General features: G+C 44.2%; 2 long non-coding RNA genes across 2 annotated transcripts; both read right to left on the bottom strand.

The window, feature by feature from the left end:
- Positions 1–420: 420 nt before the first annotated feature.
- Positions 421–22,337, bottom strand: LOC112646943 (uncharacterized). The gene is made up of 3 exons (XR_003128008.3): positions 22,075–22,337; positions 4,227–4,307; positions 421–756 (listed from the first exon to the last, which is right to left on the bottom strand). It is a non-coding gene; the product is annotated as an uncharacterized LOC112646943 (long non-coding RNA).
- A 26-nt stretch (positions 22,338–22,363) lies between these two features.
- LOC118354825 (uncharacterized) lies at positions 22,364–24,092 on the bottom strand. Its single transcript, XR_004816101.2, has 3 exons — positions 23,931–24,092; positions 22,968–23,567; positions 22,364–22,732 (listed from the first exon to the last, which is right to left on the bottom strand). It is a non-coding gene; the product is annotated as an uncharacterized LOC118354825 (long non-coding RNA).
- Between the last annotated feature and the right edge of the window lie 494 nt (positions 24,093–24,586).

The following is a 24,586-nucleotide window of genomic DNA, read 5'->3' as shown; positions in this document are numbered from 1 at the left end:
ACCACTCCTCAAACTCAACCTTCCCTTTCTCTCTCTGCTCTAGCCACCCTCCAGCCCCAGGACTTCTATGTTTGCTGTTTCCTTTCTGAAATGCCTTTCCCCGGTATCTTCCTTGCTCCCTGCAGACAATCCTCAGAATGGTTTCCAAACTAGGACCACTGCCTCTCTCTGCTCCCTTACCCTGCTTTCTTTCTCTGCATGGTCATCATCACCATAGAGCAAACAAGACTGACAGCAAGACATCTGTTTGCAGTTGGAGGGAAGCAAATTCACTCATACATCATCAGTGAGAGTGTGAACTGACGTTGTCTGGAGAACTTTGGCCATGCTTTCAAATTAAACACAGACATACCATTTAACCCACCTCTGTTTCTACCACAGAGAAACTCCCAGATTATACATGTGGACATGTACAAAGTCTTACTGCATCATTGTTTATAGTATTGAAAACTTGGAAAAATACTGAAGAACATCAACAGGTAAACTAAGTGGACTAAAGTGTGGGAATAGTACTCAGCCCCAGAAATGGTGAGGCGGGCTTGTGGCACCTGCTGAAGTATCCGTGAGGTGCAGCGTGAAGGGCAAAAGCGAAGTGCAGAGCAGTAGGCAGAGTGTGAGCAACACTACCTACACTTCCACCTTGGGAATGTGACAGAGTAACCTCAAATCCTCCTGCTGGAATTCCTACAGATGAGGGGGAAACATGCAAATAGACTTCCGATGTGTAGCCAAGCTCTCCAGAGGTGACGGCAAGCCCTGGGGAGAAAAAAAATGAGACACCGACAACCAGAATGGGGAGCACCTGGGATGAGGCCACAGCTCCTGGGGCGTGGGGCTGTGTGTGCATGCATCTGCACACGTGTGCATATTGGTCTCCATAACCAACACAGGACAGGGATGAGGCCATGGACCCACAGGCAGGGAGCTGGAAGTGCAAGACCACCTGGGGCGGGCCTCTATGGAAAGGCAGGCTGAACAAAGCAGCCTTCCAAGGCAGGGCATTGAAGCCCTTGTGTGTCAGCCCAGGCTCAGCAGGGGTGGTGTCTCTGCAAGACTCTAGCACAGCTGCCCTTGAGGACACCATGGATAGAGTCTTGCACACATGTGTAGCCCAGGAACTGAGGCAGAAACACTAAAGACAGTCACCTGTGAGCAGAGGCTCAAAGGCCCGAGAAGAACACCCTGTCACTGGCCACGTGACATTCCTGCAGACGACCAGCTGTGCAGGTGATGGTTGCAGCCCACTCTGTTCCGAGAGTGCTACCTAGACAAATGGTGAGTCTCCAGAACCACCGCACAAAGCAGCCACCATCATCCTAGGTCTACAGATGAGCAAACCAGGCCACAGAAAGGATAAATCATTTCTCCAAGGTCACACAGCTATGAGCGGCAGAGCAGGGACTTAAACACAGCTGTCTCGTCCCAGAGCTGTGCTCTGACCCCCTCCACCATCTGCTTCACTGGGGAGGGGCTTTGCTAAAGAGGAGCATGAGCCACAATCACAATACACAAGGAAGTGATCTGCCACAGTGATAGCCCAAAAGCAAGGCAAGAGAAGACCCAGGCAAGCTCTGCTGGGAGATCTAGGATAGGATAAGTATGTTCAGCGCTCAGACATCCGGCTGTCTCACTAGAGATCTACAGCACTCCAGAGCCATCAGGGAATGAAGCAGAATGCCTGCTCTCCTAGGGCTTTCCTCCAGTGAAGGGCTTTGACTGCAGGTAATGGGCATCTAGGTCCGCAGGGTGCAGGCAGTATGAAACAAAGAAGAAACAGCAAGGCAGGCCGGGAGCCTGGACAGTCCCACAGGAGTGCTGCTGCTGGGAAAGGTGAGGAAAGTCCTTCTGTGGGACATTTGTCCAGCAAGCAAGGAAGCAAGGACTGAGCAGGGCACTGTCTGGAGGGAGAGTGCTAGGAAGGAGGGCATGACAGCAGTAGTGAAGACATAGAAGAAAGGATGCAACTGTGGGGGAAGGTGGGGCACCATACAAAAATAACAGATGCATTTCAACATGAGCCAAGTAAGTCACTGAAATTTGAATGAATGGATTTTAAAAACGTTTTTAAAGTAGCTAAGAGGGGCACCTGGGTGGCTCAGTGACTGAGCGTCTGCCTTCAGCTCAGGCCATGATCCTGGGGTCCTGGGATCGAGTCCCGCATCGGGCTCCCAGCAGGGTGCCTGCTTCTCCCTCTGCTTCTCCCTCTGCCTATGTCTCTGCCTCTCTCTGTGTGTCTCTCATGAATAAATAAATAAAATCTTTTTTAAAAATGTAGTTAAGGACACTAGGGATAGTGTGAAAAAGGCCCAGCAAATGTCTATGCTTTCCAGAAAAGGAGCAGAAGGAGCACGAGGGAGAGAAAAATACTAGAGAAAGTCACGGCAGTGAATTTTCCAGAATAAGTAAAAGCGTTAACCCCTCAGATTCCATGAGCATGGATCCCAAGAAGTACAAACAAATATAAAGCCCTTCTGGATGTACGATAATAATATTGCAGAACACCAAAGACACCATTGAAATCAATGAGTGAGAAAAGACAGGTCGCCTGGAAAGGTAATGACACTCAGACCTACTACCACCTTCTCAACATGATAGCAGAATCCAGAAGCTAGCCTTGTCTTTGAATTATTAAACAGCTTTGTCCAAAAGTAAGAACTTAAATCCAAAAGGAGGTACCAGGTACACAAAGGAAGGCAAGCAGAGACAGAGGCAAGCATGAGGGTGGATTTAAACAACCATCAATTATGTAAAGTAATAATAATGGTTGCAAACGAGGACTGCCTCTAGCCACACTTGATGTTTCTTTCCTGTGAAAGAAATTTAAGTAGTGTGGTTTCGGGCCTCTCTCCAGACTTCCTCCTCCTCACCTGTCTGATCCCTCAATCTGGGAAGAATGACAGCCCAGCTCTGCCTTCCTCCTCCTTCTACACAGTGAGTACCTGAGTACTCCTTCTACACAGTGAGAACCTGAGTACTCACTCTATAGTGTGCTAAGTCTTACCTGAGCAGGTGTCTACATGGAGAATCTTCTCCTGCTGCGGCCTATGACCAGGTAAGTCTTCCTGTTTCCAGGATTGGAGTTATGCGCTACCATGGACTAAATGTTTGTGTCCCCCAAAATTCATATGCTGAAGCCCTAACCTTATTGTGATGGCATTTACAGGTAGGACCTTTGGGAGGTGAGAGATGTTAGTTGAGGTCATGAGGGTGGGGCCCCCAAAATAGGATTAGTGCCCTCTTAAGAAGGTGATGAGACCAGAGCACACTGTCTCCTTGTGCGGACCCCAAAGAAGAGCTATATGAGAACACACTAAGAAGACAGTCATCTCCAAACCTCACCAACAACCAAGACAGCACCCTGATCTTGGACTTGCCCCTCTGGAGCTGTGAGATGGATGTCTGCTACGTAAGCCATCAGTCTGTGCATATTACTACAGAAGCCTGAGCTGACCGAGACACTACGCCCATTTGGCTTGCCCACTAAGCTGATCTTCCCAGTTGGACTCTAGCAGAAATCTAGCAGGAATAAAGGTGATATTTTGACCTCAATTCTTTTGGTGGTTTTATTCCAGAAATTGTTGGGAGTCTGAGTGGGAGAGAGAAAGGCCATACATCAGGAGCACTTTCCTGTAATGAGTATCTTGGGGGCATATCAGGATCAGAAAAAAACAGAAATATTATACAACAAATGCATGAGATGCAAGAAGGGGCAGCCAAAGATAGGGTGCTGGCTCACCCTGGTGCTGTGTAGGGGGACAGTAGAGATTTTGAGTCACTTTGGGCTTTACGAGGCAAGCATCAATGCCTAAATGTGATAGTTAAGTACAGTCAGCTACAGTCTTTGCCCAAATGTCACCTTCTCAATGACACCTGTCCTTTATTTGATTCTGTGACCTCTCCATCCCCATACCACTTATTCTCCAAATCTTCCTCCATTATATATAGATATATATAATATATATATAATCTCATTTATCACATTGATGTTTATATCCCCCCTAGAACATAAGACTATGGGGCTGGGATCTCTGGCTCGTTCAATTACGGATCTCATAGCCCCAGAACAGAGACCCATCAAATATTGCAACCATCTGTTGAGCAAATGGATGAAGGGAAATAAAATATATAAATGCAACCCAATGAGGGGGTGAGGATCCCATCAAAACTGTAAAACGTCAAAGACAAGGATCTGAAAAGCAGTCAGAGAGAAAAGACAACTTACTTACAGGAACAACTATGCTGACAACAGACATCTCAACTGTGCACCAGCTGGCGCCGGAAGACAGCATGGCAGTGACAACACAGAGCTGTAGAGAGAAAGCCACTGTCAATCTAGAAGAACCTAGTAAAATAAAGATACTTCTAAACAAACAAAAATTGAGAAGGCTTACCGTGAAAAGACCCTTTTCCTCAGTAAAGGAATTTATAAAGAATATACTTCAGAGATTAGGACAATGATCTTAGAAGGAATGTCTGAGACACAAGTAGCTCTTTTTTTTCTTTTTTTCTTTTTTTTTTTTTGGCATTGACAAAACATTTTTTCTTTTTCCTTTTTTTTCCTTTTATTTGTTTTTCTAGTCCAAGTATTGGAGGGCACCTGGCTGGCTCCATGTGACTCTTGATCGGTGGGTGTCCTGAGTTTCAGCCAGCACCATTTCTTTTGTTTCTTGTTTGTTTGTTTGTTTGTTTGTTTGTTTCACAGAGAATTAACCAGCTCCCAATTCTTTTCATATCTAGTTTTTTATCCTCTGGCAATCTTGACTTTTTAAAAGAAATGTAATCCCCACCCTCTGTGTTTCTTCTATACCATAACATTTAGTATTCATTTTATTTACTCAACTAACACTCATTGCAAGAGCTCAGTTGACATTAGCAATGATGATGCTGATGATGGTAAAGATGATGATGGTTGTAGTTATTATGATGGTGATGATGATGATGTGATGATGGTGATGGTGATGATAATGGTGATGATGATGGTGGTGATGGTAACAACTGTAATAATAGTGCTGTGTACTTTATAATCACTGCATCAGTTAATCCTACACCCATTCTAGGAGTAAACAGAGTTTTAACAAATTAAACCACTTGCCCAGCTGACACAGCTTACAGCTAGTCCTGTGTGACAGCAACATTAGGATTTAACCAGTAAAGTCTATTACCAACCAATCCACTTAAAGTTGTAAGAAATGCCCAGACAGGCTTTCCTTGCAATACCTTCATGCTAGGTTAATCTATAATGGGAATCATAAGCATCATTCCAGTGATGATCAGCCAGTCATTTTCTCTCCAGACAATTTAACCAGGGGAGAGTTGCTGTGAGTCTTATCAAATGCAATCTTGAAAACCCTGGTTTAAGCTCTTCCCTGACAAGAACCTCCTTCCATGGGGCTGCTGAAAGACTTTGTTGGAGTTTCCAACAAGAAATCAGTTTGTTTACCCAATTTTCTCTCAAAACCTACTGAGCCCCCTCTCACACAGCTGGCTGCCGGTAGTAATGGATGTGAAGTCCCAAGGTCTCTGTGTGCCAGTCTGCCTGGATCCCTGAGCTTCCCTGCACCTGCTTTGTAGTTCCAATATTTTGAAATCTATGTCTGGAACCCTTAGCTTCCCTACAATATCTGAGCTAAGACCCTTCTGAATGTGAAGTCAAATATTTGTGCTTTCATTGACTCCTAGCTATGATTGTTTCTGCTTAAGGCCACCCCAGAGAAACACTTCTAATATCCCCTCCAGTCTTAGGGATGCTCCTCACCATCCACCTTCCTGGTCAGAACCCCATGGGGCTTTAAGCCAACTCATCCTAACTATGTAATCCCCTCTCCCTGATACCCCAAGAACTCATAAGAAGGCTCAAAGCATTCCTACAGAGGGTGGAAGTATAGCCATTGGAGCTGACTCTCAGGTAGTTCATTTTGATCAGTCTTGCAATGGGAGCAATACCTGGTCCCTTCCCTCAACAGGGACATCAAAGCATGATTATGTACATTCAAATATGGTAGATAGCAATACACAGGTAAAATAGTAAGATGGAAATATGGGCAGGCTTGTGGGCTCACTTCCCTTTTTAGTGTCAAGGTCAACTCACGGTGATAGGTAAGAATGCAAGGTCATTAGCTAGGCTAGGGAAGATGTCTGGGGGTAAGTAGGACCCAAGATGGCCCTTGAAATGGAGTCAGTTTTGGAAGAGCATAAAGTCGACAGCATAGAGGGAAGAGGACAGGTTGACTCTCTCTACCAGGGTCTCTCTTGTGAACCAAAACTACCTTCATGCAGTTTCTCCAAATGTAGTCTGTAGTATATTGCCCTGAGATGCCAAATTGTTTCTCCAGTGAAACAGACTTTGGAAATTCTTCACACTGCCTGTCCCTCATGGGAGTCTATAGCACATTATACCATATGTGTATGTTATAGGATACGTGCATGCTAAAGATTCTGAACAATCTTGCAGGAAAGAGAATGGCTTAGCTGTTGCATCCAGCACTTCTTAAACTGTCACTAGCAAGTATTTGCTGGGTACTGATGGTGTACCAAGCACAGGATCTGGGGCAACCGCAGTGAATAAAACAAACTCTTGCCACCCAGAACTTGTTTGCTGGAGGGAGATGTGCAATCAGAGGTAAGGCTTGCTTTTGAAAAACAAAGGAGAGCAAGGAGTAATGGATCTTCTCTTTCAGCCAGGGTGTGTAGACCACCTCTCTGAGGAGCAGAGCCTGAATAAAGCGAGAAAGAAACTATGTGACATCTAGGAGACCATGTCCCAGGCAAAGGGATTCTGAAGTGGGAGGCAGCATTGAGCTTTGCCTACTGAGAAACAAGTAGGAGACCCATAGGGCTGGAGTCAGGTGCTGGGGAGCATGATATGAAATGAGATCAAATAAGAAACAAGATAAGGCGAGAGTTTGGAACATGGGTACCTTCAGCATTGGCAGAGACTTTCAGTCACTTGACTCACAAGCTCACTGAGCAAACATTCATTGAGAGTTTCCTCTATGCCTGACACTGTTGGAGCCCCTGGGGATGTGGGATACTGTAGTGAATAAAACAAGCATTAACAGAACTTTCACACTTCAGATGGCATGTCTTGCTCTGGAATCTGAGGGACTTTTCCATTGAGACTGCTGTAAACTCCCCACATGTATTTTCCACCACAGAAACCTCAACTCTCATAGAGTCTTCCGTGTCATGTGGCCCATGTAGTAAGCTACTGGCACTACAGTCTGGACCTACTACACAGCCCTTTCTTACCTTAGGCCCCACTCAAAGTTGGCAGCTTTTCATGTCTCTCGCCAAAAAGGAATACACAGAGCATTCCCAAGTGAGGAATATGCCCCCTCCACAACCCAGGAGGCCTACCAAGCATTGCACCCTCTCCTTACTTGTGGGAGATGTGAGCTGCAATTTTCTGTTCTTTATCTCGCAAGGACTATCTTGGCAAGACTCAGGCCCTAAGATACCACTAATGCAGTGGGGCCCCTGAAACTTTGGGGGGTTTTCTCTCACCTCTGGAGTGCACATACCTCATCAAGGCCACCAAAATAGTTACCACTAATTACTCATTTTGTTTGAGTGACATGAAGCCATTGATACACTGGACCAATGTGATGTTTTGCAGAAATAAAACAGTTTTGTAGACTGTCCACATACTTTGGGAGCTATTATTATGTCAGGGCAGAAAATACGAAGTGCTGAGAAAAGACTGAAGAGTATACTGTAGCCTACCCACGTGGATATAAACTGCTTCTCATATCTCCTGATAAGGAATGAAAAGACCACATTCAGCAGATCAATGACTGCACCCAGCTGCATGGGACTGTGTCCACCTTCTCCAGCCAAGATGCCAAACCCAGCACAGTGGCACAATCAGGTCCATTGCTCAGCTAAGTCTGCAGCTGTCCACAGGTGTCCCCCAGGGCCCATCTGACTTTCGTGTACTGGGTTGTTGAATTAGACGTGGACTTGATGGGGGCTGCCCCTGTATCCATTAGGTTTTTGTGGATGGCTGTCATTCCCCAAGATATAGCACTGGTTTTGATTCATTATCTTGACCAGCATTCCAGAGACTTCTACACTGTCTTCCTTGCTATAATAGCTTTTACTCTGAAGCTATGGAGCAAATTGGGGATTTAACGAATCCAAGTATGTCCACTCCAGTTGTGAACTGGGAAATCAGGGAAATGATCACCAGGTGAGTCCATGAACCGAGTGGAGGGGTATCATTAAAATGTGTTTCTGTAAGGGAGTAAGGAAATGGAATTGAACTATGCAGTTGCAACATTATCCACCTTATTTCTGATTGAAACATCCTATTTTTAGCTTCTTTAACAATAAGATTGGGTGTCAGTGGAGCCTCACTGGCCTGGGGACAATTCCATCACTGTGGTGACTTTGCATATCCCTGCCATGAACCAGGACTCAATAGATGTCTTCTCAGATAACAGCTTCATATCCACTCCTTCCCAGTTTCAGAGGTCACCTTTCCCGGAACTTCTCTGTCCTTCTCATTTGCTGACTGCAGCAGAGAGAAGGAAGGACATTCCAGAGGAGCCAGTCCTATCAATAAATGCTGGGTGGCTGGTGCTGAACAGCATGTTTGGGGCACAGAGACCAGCCTGCCTACCCAGGCCTCCTTCAGAATGCTCCTTGACGTCCATCTGCTTGTTCTCTGGGGCTCCCCAGCTGCAGTGACTGTCTCGGCCAAATCCAGATCAAAGCAATTAACTGGATAATTGCTCTAATGAGAGCACAGAATGAATCACCAGGACCAATCTCACCCCGGAAAAATTAAATGGCTAAACTGCCTGTCTATAGCTCTTTGGGGCTCCAGCAACTTCCTCTGTGATCTCCATGGGCCTTCCCAGGAAGATTTGATACTCGGACACTAGAAGAATTAACAGATAAATGTGATGATAGGATTTTATTATACGGTTATGAGTTTGGGGAATAGTGATAATCAAGACAGTGCTGGAGGAGAAACCATGGTGTACAGTACATAAGCACAGATTTTAGTGTCAGACTGCCTGAAATAGAATACTGGATCTGCCATGACAGAGTAAGGACCTCCAAAAATCTACTCCTACATAAAAGCAATGAGAACAGGGGGAAAAATTGTCCAAGTCAGTTTTTTAAAACTGTGGAGACTACCAAAATTTTGTGACAATTCCAGGAAAATTTATTCAAGAAAAATGACTAAATCTTGGTAAGAACTGTGAGCTTTGTGGCATTTTAACTTGCCCTCTCCTCAACCACATAGGCTTCAAAATTAACAGCCTTCCAATCATGGTAGCTGTAAAAACCAGCAGCCTGGCAGTCACTGGAGAGGGAAAACAGATTTGGAGCTCCCTAAAAAGCCCCAACCCAACGGATGGTCCCTAACTGGCCTGTGAGCTCCCTGGAAAAGCTCCATTCCCACTGTCTGTATCCAACCTGATACAGACATCACTCAGTGATAACGGCCTTATATCCAGGGGCTGTTCAACATTGCAGCTGCTGGAGATGGAGATGGTGTTACCAAGTGACCTGATGAGAGGTCAATGAGAAAACGAACTACGGGTGGTGGAAGGGGAGATGGGCAGGGGTGGGGGTGACTGGGTGGCGGGCACTGAGGTGGGCACTTGACAGGATGAGCACTGGGTGTTATTCTGTATGTTGACAAATTGAACACCAATAAAAATAAATTTATTTAAAAAAAATTTTTAAAGGAAAAAATGGGAAATGAGGACAGAGGTGTTTTTTTGTTTTGTTTTGTTGTGGTGGTGGTGGGGGTTTTTGTGTTTTTTGGGTTTTTTTTGTTTTTTGGGGGGTTTTTTTGAACAGAGGTGATTTAAAGCTCTGGCATATTCCTAGGAATCTAAAAGGCCACACACATGTGCAGGGCTGTGTCATGCCTGGGGAGTGTTGGAAAGGTCCTTTTCTCTCACTGGCAGCTGGTGCTCAGACTCTGCACAGGCAGGAAGTGAAAGGCTAAAGCAGAGTTGCAAATTTCCTGCCCAGGCATTGAAGACATGCCCCAGCACATGCATAAAAGCCCCACAGCAAAGGCCAGGCGATTTATTGATTCAAGTCATTTAAGAGAATCTCTGTCAAGTCATTAGCTGCCCATGAAGCTAATCAAGCAGAGACTTCACCAGCCACAGACAACAAAAAAATACAGATTTGGTCCCAAAAAGTCAGTTCACAAATAGCACCAAGAATAAACCTGGGGGGGGGGAGTGTTCTGATTTACAGAGTTGTCACATTAATTATTCCAAATGTCAAGTACTCAACAAAAGGTTACAAGACATGCATCTCAGCCAGAAAGCACGGCCAATACACAGGAATAAAGGCAGTCAATAGAGACTTTACTTATGAGAGGCCACAAGGAAATTCCTAAACAGAGTTGTTTATTATTATTATTATTATTATTATTATTATTATTACTACTACTACTATAAGTTATTAGAAATATTTTTACAGGTCTAAAGGCAACCACAACTAAAGAATTAAAGGAAAATAAGATAACAATGTCTCACTAAAGACACAATATCAAGGCTCATGGGTGGCTCAGTCAATTAAGCAATCAACTCTTGGTTTCAGTTAGGTCATGGTCTCAGGGTTGTGGCATCAAGCCCTGCATCAGGCTCTGCACTCAATAGGGAGTCTGCTTGAGGATTATCTCCTTCCCCTTTAGACCATTCTCCAGCTCTCTCTCTCTCAAAAATAAATAAATAAATCTTTTTAAAATAAAAATAGACACAATATCAGTGCAGGTATAAACTGTAAAAAAAATAACCAAATAGAAATTTTGGAGTTACAAAGGTACAGTGATTGACATGAAATTTCACTAAAGGGCTTCAACATCAGATTTGAACTAGCAGAAGAAAGAATCAACAAACTTGAAGGCAAGTGGTTAGGATTATCCTGTCCAAGGAACAAAGAAAAACTCGTGGCATACTACCAAGCACACCAACATGTGTATAATGGAAATCCCAGAAAGACAGCAGAGGCACAAAGGAGGGAAAAAATTCTGAAAGTAATGAACAACAACAACAAAAAATCCCCAAATGTGGTGAAGATGTCAATCTAAACACCAGGAAGCTCAGCAAACTCCCAAGTAGACAAAATCAAAGAGAACCACAGGTGGATACATTATGGACCAACTGATGAACATCAAGTACAGGAATCTTGAAAGGAGCAAGATCAGGGCCACATGTTGCACACAAGGAGTCTTCACAGCTGGCTTCCCATCAAAACGAGGGAAGCTGGAAGGCAAGGGGGTGACATAGTCAAAGTCCTGAAAGAAAGAAACTGCCGTCCAAGAATTCTATATCAGGCTAAACTAACCTTCAGAAAAGGAGAAATTAAAACATTCCAAGATAAACAAAACAAAAAAATGGAATGAATTTGTTGCTACCAGACCTTCCCTATAAGATATATTAAGGACTCCTAGAGGGAGTCCTCTAGGCTGAAATGAGACAGTAACATAAATCTATCCAAAGAAACAAGGAACACCAATAAAGGTAAATGCTAAAAGGTAAATATAAAGGCCTTTACAAAATATAAAGACAATATTTGTCATGACTCTTATTCTCCTATGTCATCTAAAAGGACCCCATAGCACAATGATTGCAAAACCTTGTTGATTGGCTTGTAATGTCAAGATGTAATTTGTATGACAATGTTAACACAAAGGAAGGGGCAGGAAATAGAGCTATATTGAGAGAAGCTTTTGTGTGCTATTGAAATTAAGGCAGTATTAATTGGATTAAGGTTGTTTTAAGTTAAGATGTTGATTGTATCCCCCAGGGCAGTGACTTAAAGGATTATGCACCCCACATATCCATCTCAATAAACATAGAAAAGTATTTGGCAAAATAAAACACCCTTTCCTAATTGAAAAACACCTGAGACGCCAGAAGGAAATTACCTCAACCAAAGAAAGGGAACCCCAAAAAAGAAAAAACCCAGGTAACATACTTAATGGTGAAAAATGGAGTGCTTTTCTCTTAAGTTCAGAAGCAAGCAAGGATGTTCATTCTCATCCCTCCCATTGAACGTACTAACTGGAGATGGTTGCCATGGCCTTTATGCAAGAAAAAGAATTAAAAGACTTCTGGATGGTAAAGGAGAAGTAAAACTGTCTCTATTTGCAAATCATATGCCCTTGTAGATAGAAGAATCCTAAGGAATATACAAAAAAAATATTTATAACTGAGTTGAGCAAGATTGCAGGATATGGGATGAATATACAAAGTCTCTAGCCAGGCTAAACAAGAGAGAAAACCCAAATGACTCAGGTCAGAAATGAAAGTGGATTCTCACTGCTGATCTCACAGACATTAAAAGTATAATAAAGGAGCACTACAAACAACTCAGTGCCCACATGTTGGGTAATTGAGATGAAGGGGACTGATTCCTTGAAAGACAATCTACCAAAACTCACATAAGGTGTATGGTGAGTTTTTAGATACATCAAAAACACAATCCAAGAAAGAAAATTTTGATAAGTTGGACTTACTCCAAACAAAATCTTCTACTCTGCAACAGATACTGTTGACAACAAAGAGAGCCACAAGTGAAAAAAAAAATTATTTGCAAAAGATTTATCTGATAAGGAATGTTATCCAAGATATACAAACTCTTTAAACTCAACAGTAAGGAAATGAGCAACCTAATTTAAAAATAAACAAAAGATTTGAATGCATATCTTGCCAAAGAAGATAAACAGGTGGGAAGTAAGCATATGTAAAGCTGCTCAACATTATATGTCATCAGGGAATCACAGATAAGACAACAATGGAGTATCACTACACACCTATTTTAGAATGACAAAAATCTAAAATTCTGATGATACCAGATGCTGAAGAGGATGTGGATTAATTTGATATAGATCCAAAATTCAATGTAAAGCTACAATTGTGAAACATTTAGGACAAAACATAAAAGAAAACCTTCATCACATTGTGGCTGGCAAAGATTCTTTAGATAATATGTAAAAAAAAAAAAAAAAGCAAACCATACCAGATAAAAATGATAAATTGGCCTTTTTCCAATTCAAACTTCTGCTCTTTAAAAAATACTATTTTTTTTAAACTTTTTTTAAATTTTTTTTTTTATGATAGTCACAGAGAGAGAGAGAGAGGCAGAGACATAGGCAGAGGGAGAAGCAGGCTCCATGCACCGGGAGCCCGAAGTGGGATTTGATCCCGGGTCTCCAGGATCACACCCTGGGCCAAAGGCAGGCGCCAAACCACTGCGCCACCAGGGATCCCCTAAAAAATACTATTAAGAAAATAAAAGGACAATCAGTATTTAGGGATGGTGGGGGAGATCACAATATACATATATCAAATAAAAACTTGAATCCAGAATATATCTATTTTTAAACCCTCACAATTCAATACAAGAAGAGAACGCAATTTTTTAAGAGGCAAAAAATGTGAACAGAGATATGTAGGTGTCATATGAGCACATAAAAAGCTCAACTTTGTTTGTCATCAGAGAAATACAAATGAAAACCACAGTGGAAATACCACCATGGGTTTATATTGGGTAAACTTAAAGCCTTTCAATACCAAGTGTTGGCAGAAATATGGAACAGCTCAGACACTCATTCTCATTGACAGGAGTATGAAATGATAGAACCAGGCTGGGACAGTGCTCACCAGGTTCCTAAAAACCTGACCATACTTACAATATATCCCCAAGTTCCGATGACAGGTATTCACACAAGAGAAATGAAAGTCTCTGCCGACACAAGGACTTTACTTGAGTGCTTGTCACATCCTTATTCATCCCAGCCAAACGCCACAGGCAACCCAAATGTCCACCCACAAGTGAATGAGCAAGGACACTACAATAGTCACCAGGGAATGCACTCAGCAGAAAAATGGAACCAGCACAACAACATGGAGGAACTCAAAATGCTGCCCTGGGGGAAAAAAGCAAGCCAGATACTGAAAATCACATTATGTGTGAGTCTTGCTACAGATCTTTGCATCATTGTATCTTACAGCTGTGCTATCTGAGCACAGGGGAGGATGGGGCAGTGTCAGTTTTCCAGGGCCTGGCCCAAGTGCCAGGGAGAGTAGCCATCTGGAGAAAAACAAAAAAATTAGATCTCTACTGCACATATTCCACTGAAGTAAATTCAGATGAATCAAAAATGTAAATAAGAATGTTTAAAACAGGAAAAACTGTTTGTACAATATTTGGTTATGTAAAAATAAAAATTTTCTGTGAGGCAAAACAAAAGCATCAGAAGAAAAGTCAAAAGACAAATGTGGACTGCAAATATTATAAAAGAAACAAAGGATGGGAGGGAGGATCAGAGGGGGAAAGACTTCATTTCTATTACAGATAAGGGCTAATTTCTTTAATGCATGAGGAGCACCTAAAAATCTATAACAAAACAACCAACCGCCCACAGAAACAGGAGATGAAAGCTCATTGAAAAAGCAGCACAAGTGGTTCTTAAACATAGTGAAGATTTTTTTAACCTCACTCCTAGTTAGAGAAATGCATTTTCAGTATGATGTAGACAATAGTCAAAAACAAGGAAACATGGGGTAGAGACCCCACCCTCCCCACCCCATCAGATGTGCCGGGCAAAAGTGTGTCACCATCTGGTGACAACCTCTCTGCCAGTCGATGGAGAGTGCACCTACCATCTTACCCAGAAACCTACTTCTGAGTGCTTACCCTTCGAATTTTAGTCACTCAAGAACAGAAATATTGTGTGCACAAGACTCTTCCTTGTGACAGCAAAAGATTACAGAAATAACATGAATCTCCATCAATGGAGGATCAGTTGAAGGGTTATGATACATCCATAGGAAGGACTGCTTGGCTACTGTTGAAATAACCATGTGACTGTGTTTAGCTGTGAAGGGATCTCAAAGACCCTGGGAAGAGCAGGGTGAGGCAGAGGCTGTGGCGCCCTGCCAGCTTGCAGAAGAAGGAAGGACAGACAGTCAAAATCGGCATGCCTGCCCACCCTGACACCCTAGACTGCCTTGGACATTTTCAGCCAAGAACCCAGAAAGAAACCCATAAGACATCTGGGAGCCTGAGGGACACAGATGAAGATAGACTCTGAGCTGTGTGCCCTTTGTATGATTTGCATTTGGATTGTGTGCATAAAACAAAGCAAAACCACTTATGTGGAAGCTACGAACTCTGGCAGGGCCTCTTGGCTGCTGGTTCCACATGAGGGGTCCAGGGCCAGTACACTGTTCTTTACAGATCTCTAATGAGAAAGGCTCAAGGGGCTGCTGCGACAGGAGCTATGCCAGTCTGAGCTTTGCCCTGCTAGTCTCAGACCGCCCTCTCTGGCATTTGGCTTATTTTTTCTCTCCTCCTGCCAATAGACACAGCTGAGCAGGAAAACATCACCTCCTTCCCTGCGGCTCTTCTCAAACCAATGAAGCCTCTGCACCACATGAAGTCCCTCCTGTTTGTGAACCGTGCCCTCTAGTAAATACAGGCGGGTACCACGATGCCATGATTCGCTACCATGACCGGACCCAAAGATGTGATTCATCCTACAATAGATGGAGGATGCTGGCATGAAGAAGTCTGACTGTCTCAGAAATAAGCATTGTTCACAAAGTTGCTCAACCCAACAAGGATTACATTTTGATGAGAAAGATCATCTGTTTTTATTCCAAGAGACTTATAAGAATCACATTACAATTCCATAAGCTCTTGGTAATATCTTAGGAGAGCTGGTAATACATTTTCCTGCTCTGCTAAGTTTCTACAATAATACACTCAAGTGTTAATACTTTGGAAGCTTCAAGGAAAACTTGTGCAATTATGGTGAAAACAGTTGTCGTGATTTCTACAGAGAGCACAGCTGTCAGGTACAAGAGAACATTTCAAAACATCTCCTCCAACACCTGTGTTTATTTTTAAATGTATGTATGTTTTCACTGGGGAATAAAGAAACAGAGGAAAACACATCAGACAGAGCTGACATACAGGGGCTTTGAATCAAATTGTTTGACAGTTGCCCACCTCACCAAACACTGGAAGCACACCCCAGTTAGGAAGTAATTATTTATTAGATCAAAATCTGGTCATTAACAGAAGTAAGACCACAGAGCCATAGACAATGCAGGTCTGGAGCAGCAAAGGGGAATTGGTGTTTTTCAGCTGACCCACCTGGGTCCAAAGACAAGAGGACTGTGGGCAAACATGACAGCTGTGATCCCATCTGGCCATTTGATGGATGTCCCAGTAGGGGAGCCACAATTATTCCCACTTTTAAGGTGAGCACGAGCTCCTTCCGGCTCTTTCCAGGGTCATTGGAAGAAGGGCTTCCAACTGTCCAGGCACAGAGATCCTAATCTGCCAGTAGGGTGGGCCTCATCTTGTCACTGCTCATCCGTCTGGGCAGGTATTGCTTTTTAATTTAAGTTAATTTAGGGGGAAGTCCATCCTGAAGCCCTTTGGTCAACTTGGAAAAGGGGCCAGTGAACAAAGGACTGGGTGTCACTGTCCTTCGAAGCCCATCAATGGGCCTGACCACAGACCGGGGTCCTGCAAGGGGAGATAGGAGGACAGAGTAAGAGTCCCTTCCTCAAGCCTGGCTCCTGCTGGCTTTCCTTCACCTCCTCTTCTCTGTCTTGACTTGGGCTCTTTCCTACAGCATGAGACGCAGTGTGGGCTTGATTGCCACCAGAATCAGGTTCAAATCCATCCTTGCCAAAGTTCTAAACTTCAGTGAGCTTAGGTCTCCTTATCTGCTAGAACGAATTGGGAGTAGGGGTTAGTAGCATTACATTTAGTCCTGTTAATTAAAAATGTGCTATGAAATATCATATGTTGAGAAGACATCTCTCTGCAGCTTAATGAACAGCAATAAAGCAAACAGTGAAGAAACCTCACCAGGGCTGCTCTGCAGCCTCCTCATCCCTGAAGCCCATGTCACTCTGCATTCTGTGTCCCTCTGCTTCCCTTCTTCTCCAATCCATGCACAAGTCCTAAACAACACGCAGTTCCCTTGTGCAAGTGTCTGAATCTCATGCAAGTAGAGTCCTGTACCATTCTTCTGTAATTTGCTTTTTTTTTATTTTTATTTTTTTGCTGAACATTATGAGTTTCTAAAACTTTTCCTGAAACACTTGCAAACTTACAGAACCATTGCAGGAACCGCGCAGGTTAAGTACAAGATGCCTTTTACCCAGATCTGCCGGTCACCTTCTATGTATACACGTGTATGTGAATGTGCATGTATGTGGTTTTCCAAATTATTTCAGAGTAAGGTACACACATCATGCCCCTTGTGCATTTCCTAAAGAAAGGAATATTCACTTACGCAACCACAGCCCAGTTACTAAATCTGGAGAATTTAATTATGGGGGCAATGTTTTTATCAACTCTGCAGTCCCTGTTCCAGTCCTGCTGGTTCTCCCAGGTATGTGCTTTATAGTATCATCCTGTCCATTTGGGATACAATGCAGACTGCAGGCTGAGTTTACTGCCCATATCTCTTCAGACTCCATCACTGGAACAGCTGCTCAGTCTTGCTCTGGTTCTCACAACATTGACATTCTTGAAGATGGGCAAGTGATTCCATGGGATGGTCCCACCTGGGATCCTCTGGCACCTCTGGGTGCTCAGATTCAGATTGTATGTGCCCGACCAGGACACCACCCACATGTTGCTGTGACTGTCCGGTTTCACCGCTGAAAGTGCACAAAGTCTACCTGCTTTCTCATTGGTGACACCAACTTGGATCACCCTTCTGGCTTCTCCACTGCATTGGTACCATTTTCCTCCACTATGTGGAGCACTTGGAGCCCACACAAATACCCCATCCCCACCAACCCTCCACCCAAACAGCATCCATTGATTAGTCTCCCCAAAACCCATGTTCACCATGGTTGTTGGGCAATGATGATGATGCTCTTCCTCCACACTTCCCTGCTAGAGTCTCTCTGTGGGCAAAAGCCCTCCTTCTTCCCTCACTGACTCACATATCTGTTCAACTATTAGATACCTACTTATTACCATCATGGACTTATACTCCATGGCTACTCTTACTCATCATGACGCTCCATGGCAGCCCAGGTGTCCTTTCTACAACATACCTGCCCCACTGATCTTTCATGGATGTCCCACCAGTTGACACTGAAAAATCCAGTTCCAGTCCAACCTGCTGGGATTTCCTTATCAGTATTCTCCATCATAGCTACTGTTAATTTTTATATCCTGTTTAAGAAATTCTTTCCTACCCTGAGGTCATAAAGATATTTTCTCTTATTATCCTTCTAAAGGTTTCCTTGGTTTTTCAATAAATCTGGGTCATTTTCCATAAAAAATTTAAGAAAATTGTCTAAAGACTATTAGAAAATCTGAATCAGTCAATATCCATTAAAGAAATGAGTAAATTTTCAGAAATCTGTCTTCCTGCCTCAAAGGACACCAAGGAGAGATGGGTTAGAGGCTACTTCTAACAAAGCAATGAATGAGTTATGCTAAGATTTAAAAACAATAATAGAGTTGCTTCAGACACCATAAGAAGAGAGAAAACTGCCTAACTCATTAGATAAGACTGGTATAAACTTGATGACAAAGCTTACAAAAACAGTAAAACCATAGATCAGTTTCAAGCACAAACATATACATAAAATATTTTTTAAATACATTAGTCAATCAAAGACAGCAGTGTATTTAAAAGAGATTTACACTTCATGACAAAGAAGGATACCCCTAGGAGATCAGAACATTTCAACATCCAAAAATCCTGTAATAGAATTAATATTTGCAATTAAAGAAGAGCCACCTATGGACATCTCCGTTGATATAGATGTTTGACCCCATCAGTAATCAAAACATACATGGGAAACAAAAATGAAATTTCTCCTACTTAATAGATCAACAAAAATTATAAATAGATTGTAAAATTTTTATAAAATGATGTGCTTTGTTGTAGCTGAAATAAACAGAAAAACAGAGCAACAAGAAAAAAAAAACTGAAAAACTAGTGTCTGTGTTGGATACCATTTTGTTAACTATTGAAACATTCTCGGAGAAGGACAAACATTATATGGTCTCATTCATTTGGGGAATATAAATAATAGTGAAAGGGAATAGAAGGGAAGGGAGAAGAAATGGGTAGGAAATATCAGAAAGGGAGACAGAACATGAAGACTCCTAACTCTGGGAAACGAACTAGGGGTGGTGGAAGGGGAGGAGGGCGGGGGTGGGGGTGAATGGGTGACGGGCACTGAGGGGGGCACTTGATGGGATGAGCACTGGGTGTTATTCTGTATGTTGGCAAATTGAACACCAATAAAAAATAAATTTATTATTAAAAAAATAAAAAAGAAACATTCTCCAAACATATTTAATGGCTGCAGAACGAGAAGGCATGGTGATTGTTGACAAGCTGGGTATGGGCTGCTAAAACCTCCTCTCTGCACTCATTCACATGTTTAAATATTTTACAGCAGGGGACAGTTTCAGTTTTCCACGATGCAAGTTCTGAAGATGGTGGGTGGCTGCTGACTGCACAACAGGGTGATGTGCTTAATAGCCCCTGACCTGCACACTTGAGATGTTACATTATGTGTATTTTAGCACAATTGTAAATAAGTCCTTGGTAATAATAAAAAAATGTTAAAAAGTAGTCAGAGCCTGAGAACCCCACAGGCCAGTCATGGGTTTCTCTCTCGACATTAGAGTAACTCAAAAGCAGCACATGTAAAGCACCTGACAAGAATAGGCAGGCAGTCCGTGGCAGGAGTCCTGCCAGCAGACATCTGACCCTCCAGGGCAGCCATGTGCACCCTGTTGCCTGGCTCATGAAGCTCAGCAAGGGCCCTTTCTGGTGACTGACACATCAGGCCATACTCCAGCCATGGTCTGAGGCCACACATGCTTTGTTCACCCCCTGTTCTATGCTGCAACATCAGCGATTGCACTTCAGTCTTAGGGTGCAGTTTTTATGGATTTATATGGAACTACCTAAATGCTGTACCTAATTGCATATCACATCCTTTAGAATTACCCAGACTTCAGCCTCCCATTCCCCAGGGGACACTAGCAGGGCCACCAGTCACTGAGGTCATTGGCAAAGCACATCTGTCTTTCAACTTAAATTCTCAGGCAGGCCTCACCCTGCAGTGAGAAGGCTGAGCTGGACCCCCAGACCCCCAGACCCTCCTGTTTTGGAGCAAACACAAGATTTTGCCAGCTGGGCTCTCTTGCTTTCCTCATGGTGATCTCACATGGCCTTCTGGTGGCCTGGTGTCTGTCACCACACTCCTTGGATTATCCACCAGCAGTATCTCATAGTCAGACATGCTTCTCAGGGAGGGAAGGGCTCTTTCCTTTAATTAAAAGATGCCAACCTCCCAAGTTCAGTTTAATAAACTCCACATAATCCCCAAGCGGGCGTCTGGGAAAATTGTGTGCATTTCAAACTCTGTGTGTCCTTATTACACACGCTCGCAAGTTGAAATGAGATGAGCAAGGGAGAGGATGCCAAAATTCAGGGCAGACGTTGCCTGTCAGGCTTGATAATCCTGCAGGACGTGTAGACACCACATGCTTGGCAGGAGCCCTGACAGGGTGACCTGTGGTTGCGCCACACTGGCCTTGTGTCCTCCAGGGTCCCTGCTCGGCTTCATTCATTAATTTCCAACCTCAAAGTCGACTCCGCCTGGATCTCAGTGTTGGCCCTTTACGTCTCATTTGTGGAGACCAGAAACACAGAAGCATCACCTCAAAGACAGGCAGGGAGGAGGTGGCCCCAAGGATGAATGGCAGGAATGAAATTAAAAACACCCTCTGGTGTGTTTGCTGACACTGCAATCTTGGCAGTCATGAGAACAGAGGTCTCCACTCCTGGGGGCTTTTCACGAGTGTTCATTAAGGGACCGAAGAGTTCACATTTTCTCTAATTTTAAAGCACCCCTGGACACCAGGTACCCTGGTAATAATGTGCCATTGGACTGATTCCCAAATAAGCCACTGAGTATCATTCCCTCCAACCAAAGAATGTGTTGTGCTTTATAATAAAATTAGCATGATTTTGTGGCTGGTCAACTTCATTCATGAGCAAATGACTGTATTAATATGTACACGTGTATCGTCAGCTAAACCTTTATTTTAAAGACGCTTCAGCCTCGATTGTTCTATCCCGTGCTTCTCTTGAGATGTATCTGCACAATCAGAATGAATTAGATCAGACCCCATTGGATTCACACACACTTTCCCGGCCCTGAGAAAAGTGAACAAGGAAGGATTTGTTTCCTATCTCTGCTGCAAACAAATCACCACTAAGGGAATGGCTTAAAACAACACACATGGGTTATCTGACAATTCTGGAAATCAGAAGTCAGAAATGGATCTTACAGGGATAAAACTGAAGTGTCTGCAGGGGTGCATTCCTTCTGGAATCTGCAGGAGAAACCCTGTTTCCTTGTCTACTCCAGATTCCAGAGGCGCCTGCCTTCCTTGGCATGTAGCCCTTTCTCCCATCTTCAGAACGCACCCTTACAACCTCTGCTTCTGTTGTGACATCTGCTTTCCTGATGCCAATCCTCCTGCCTCCCTCTTACACCCTTGTGGTGACATTGGGCCACGAAGATAATCCAGGATAATCTCCTCATGGCAAGATTCTTGACTTAATCCTATCGACAAAGTCCTCTGTGCCAGGTAAGGTCACATATTCAGGGTCCAGGGACTAGGATGAGAACATCTTGGGGGGCTTGTTATCCAACCCACCACAGAAAGTAGCCAGCTGTTGTCACCTTGTGAGATCAGTACTGGGCTTTAGGTTTCCTGAATATTACCAAGTGTCTTTGTTTACCTGACTTTTCAGGAAAAAAAAATACATAAAATCAGTGTCTCTGCCCAGGTAGGTTAGCATGTCTGCAAAAACCACCAACCCAAAACTGTCCGTGACATGACTCAAGGTAATTTTTCACCCCACAAAGTCAGCTACACCACTCCAGGGTTGCCCTCCCCCTGGGCTGGCTCAATACCTCTTGGTACCATCCATACCCATCGATACCCCCAGCATCATGAAGGGAGGGCCAGGGCTTTGAGAACCTGCAATTCATGCTCTGGCTGAAGCCTCACCTCTGCCCACATGACCTTGGCCACAGCAAGTCACACAGCCACTCCTAAACTGAGGAGACCAGGAATGAAATCTTCCCACGTGGGCAGAAAGAGAAGAGAAACCAATTTTGGTGAAGGATACAAATGCCAAACAGGCTGGGTCCCGATGGCCTGACGTGGACAATAAGCTAGAGGCACAAGACAGGCACCGCACATGGTTTCTTCTGCAGCAAGAGCAGCACAACAAAGAATTTGGAAAATAAAACCAAAGCTCTTTTCTAGTTATATTGGAGATAAAAGGGAACTTTAATATCTTTTGCTAGCACATTTGGATGCCCTAAAAGAAACAGAAATCTCTTTGTCCTTTGTTATCTGTAGAATAAACAAATCCACAGGCGCTTCTTGGGCGTTCTTCACAAGGACACCTTGATGTGTCCTGTTCTCGGTGGAATCTGAGAGCCGACTAGACCCAATTCATCTCTGAGACTGTCAAACCCTGAGTGCAGCAAGGACGGCAGCCAGCCCCCACTCTCCTTGGAGGATGTGTGCCCACGCCCCGGCCAGGTAGTTTTCAGAATCTCTAGATTTGTAGCCAGCAAGGGGCTTTGGGGGAGGGATTGTCAGCCCTTTCATCACTCAGGAGCTTGCAGACTTCATTCTCCTCCACGGACTCCAGGTACTGGAACATAATCCACCAAGAAAAAGAAAAGAAAAAAGAAAAGAAAACAAAAGAAAAGAAAACAAAAGAAAAGAAAAGAAAAGAAAAGAAAAGAAAAGAAAAGAAAAGAAAAGAAAAGAAAAAAAAGAAAAATCACATGTATTTAAAGGATTAGCAGGTTTCCTTGTGTTTTGCTCATCAAAGGTATGTGATGGATAAGCCGAGCCTCTGCTCAGCGCGACAGCTGAGTTCCCACCTTGCATCCACGTGGCTGTGTCTCCTTCACGGCAGGTGGAAGTTTCCATTAAGCAGCTTGAAACACAACTTGCGCAGCAGCCCCATGTTCCTCGTGCTACTGCCCTTGATCCCGGGTGTCACCAGACTGCAGGTTTGGAGTGGCTGACGACAGGCGACCCCTGTACAGCACTCACTACATAAGATGCACATCCATCTACTCTCATTCCTAAAACAATCCTTGGAGTGAGTACTGCCAGGAACCCCATTTATACAGGAGGAAATGGGAGCCCAAAGAAGGGGGGTAATTTGCCCACAGTGACTGCACAGGTAGGACTGTCTGTCCCACCCCACAAAAAAAAAAAAAATAATAAGTTAGAATCCTAACCCCCAGGGCCTCAGAATGGGACCTCAGGTGGAAATGGGGCCATAGCAGATGTAATGAGGTAAGATGGAGTCATACTGGAGTAGGAGGCCTGAGTCCAGCAGGACTGCTGTCCTTACAGGAAGGCCAGATGCAAGTGGAGAGGCATAGGGAGAGGGCCATGTGACCGCGGAGGACTGTGGGATGCATCTGGAAGCCCAAGAACTCTGAAGTCTCCAGCAGGCAAAGCACCGGAAGCTGGAAGAGGATAGGAGGGACCCTCCTCAGTAGGTTTCTGAGGGAGTGCAGCCCTGCAGACACCTTGGTCCCCAACATCTGGCCCCCAGACTGTGACAGAAGAGATTCCTGCTGTGATAAGAGCCCCCCCTCAGTCTGCGGGGCTCTGTTACAGACACCTGAGAAGTGAATGCAGTGCCCCAGCTGGCAAGGAGCAGAGCCGGGGCTTGAGGCTGGCCCCTGGTCTTGGGGTCTGCGGTCCCCTCCTGCCTGGTCTCCTGTCTCTTACTGACACACTGTCCATCCTGATGAGGCCAGTGAGAACATGAGCTGGCCAAGACCAGGCCATGCCAGGACTCAAACCAGGCTCCCAAGGCAACTCACCCACTTGGCCCTTTCTGGTACCGCCTCCACACGGCCCATCGGAGCTGCTCCCACAAACAATAAGGAGATAACAGGGATGAGGTCTGAATGCACACACACAAAATAGAAAATTACTAATTTTCTACGGGCCTATATCAATGATACTTAAGGACATGTCAACATTCCCTGATTATCTCACACGAGATAAAAATAAGGATTTCTCCTCAGCCTGTGGTTCTTAACCACTCTGAGGGGCACAGGCCACCTTGAGGATTTATGAAAGCGTGCTGTCTCCGCAGGAAGACATGCTCACATTCACAGGGGCACCTGATCCACTGCCCCTGCCAGAGCCCTTTCTCTGCAGACCGCCTTCCTTCCCCAAATGAATCAAGGCCGGAGCAGCCTCCCCAAGCTCCCAGGTGAGGGAGGAGGGCGGCCAGAGGAGGCTGCAGTTCCAAGAAACAATATTCATCCTGCACTTCTGACTCAAAGGTCGCTCAGCGCCCTGGGCTGGCATTAAGGAAAACAAGGACTCTAGGCCTCACATAGCCTCTGCACACAGATTTAACCCACGGTGCTCTGCATTCCAAAGTGTGACCAGAGTCTCAGAGTCCAGATGCCCCAGGAAGCAAAGCTGCATTCACACTCCAATCCCACCAATCTCCCCAAATGCACAG

Source organism: Canis lupus, chromosome 5 (assembly GCF_003254725.2).
Source record: "Canis lupus dingo isolate Sandy chromosome 5, ASM325472v2, whole genome shotgun sequence".
Taxonomy (NCBI): domain Eukaryota; kingdom Metazoa; phylum Chordata; class Mammalia; order Carnivora; family Canidae; genus Canis; species Canis lupus.
The sequence above is the reverse complement of the archived record's forward strand: the minus strand, read 5'-3'. Positions and strand labels throughout refer to the sequence as shown.